The following is a 1,387-nucleotide window of genomic DNA, read 5'->3' on the forward strand; positions in this document are numbered from 1 at the left end:
AATAAAGTCTCTTAAGAGGACACTACAAAAGTCAGAATTTTTATATAATATCGTATATAATAAAATGCCCAAGCAAAATCATTATTGTTTTAATAAGGAGAAACCTTAGGAATGGGAGGTCTATGGTCAAGCCTGTGGAGGAAACTTAGGGCTTGTTTCAATGACTTTTAGTTCTTAGTTTGTAAAAACTATTTTTTAAATAAATTTTAAAATTGTGTTTTAAAGAAAAAAAACAAAGACAAGTTTGGTATTCCTACTTTTAAATATAGTTTTAAAGTTGCACAATATTACAACTTTGCGATTAATGAAAAATGTATCAATTTCTTTGTGTTTTTTCCCTTTCCTTATTCCCAAAACAAAAAACCAAAAAGCAAAACTTAAACTCTCGATTAGAGAATATTTTTCAAAAATAATTTTGTAAAATTAGACCCTCAAATAAATTTTATTATTTTCAAATTTAAAAAACTAAAAAACTAATTTACAAAACTAATTCAAACGAGCCCTTAGTTTTTGTAAAAGGATTTGATATAAATGAGTATTAAAATATTTAAAACCTTGGTTTGAAGGCCTATGAAATTTGAATCAGTCATTGTACTTGTATGTATCTGAATTTTTCTAAAAGTTGTTTTGTTCATATACTTCATATTTAAGCTAACTGCTTGAGGACAAACAATGATATAAGCATGTGGGGGGTTGATAAGTCATGTTTTTATCATTTTGAGTTGTTTAACTAGTTAAACACTCGTGTGTCAATACATGCTAAGATTATTTTGCATGACATAATTGTACTGAAATGCAAATTTAAAGCAATATTTATGCAAGCTTTCTTGCCTGAATCTAACTGATTGTCTTTAGTACCACTCCATGAAGTATTTCAATCACATTTTTAAAATTAAAGACAAGTTCAAATGAGTGATAGGCCAATACCTATTAAATAATAACAAACTATCTAGAATGAATTCGTTCTTCAATCATGTAATAGTGAAAAGATTGGAATACATGATAATCAAGATTTCAGACCTTTCATCATTGAGAGAAATATGTATGCATACTTTCTTGCCTAGATCTAACTGATTGTGTCTCGTGCCACTTCTTGAAGTATTCCAATCACATTTTCAACATTAAAGACAAGTTCAAATAAGTTCTACCATGTAATGTTTAAATGATATTTTCTGAGAAAAAAACTAAGAAGGAAATTCATTTTAATGCTTTTCCCTTTAAACTAAAATGTTGTTGGCATTAAGGAGATATTTGTAACTCAACCTTTATAGCATTGGTCCTTGAAGCCAATCAAGGGAAGAAGTTCCACCGAGTGAATGAAGCCAATTAACCATTATGACATTGGTTCTTGTAACTGAAAATAAACAACACAATAGCTAATGAAGAA

Source organism: Lathyrus oleraceus, chromosome 3, assembly GCF_024323335.1.
Source record: "Lathyrus oleraceus cultivar Zhongwan6 chromosome 3, CAAS_Psat_ZW6_1.0, whole genome shotgun sequence".
Lineage (NCBI taxonomy): Eukaryota > Viridiplantae > Streptophyta > Magnoliopsida > Fabales > Fabaceae > Lathyrus > Lathyrus oleraceus.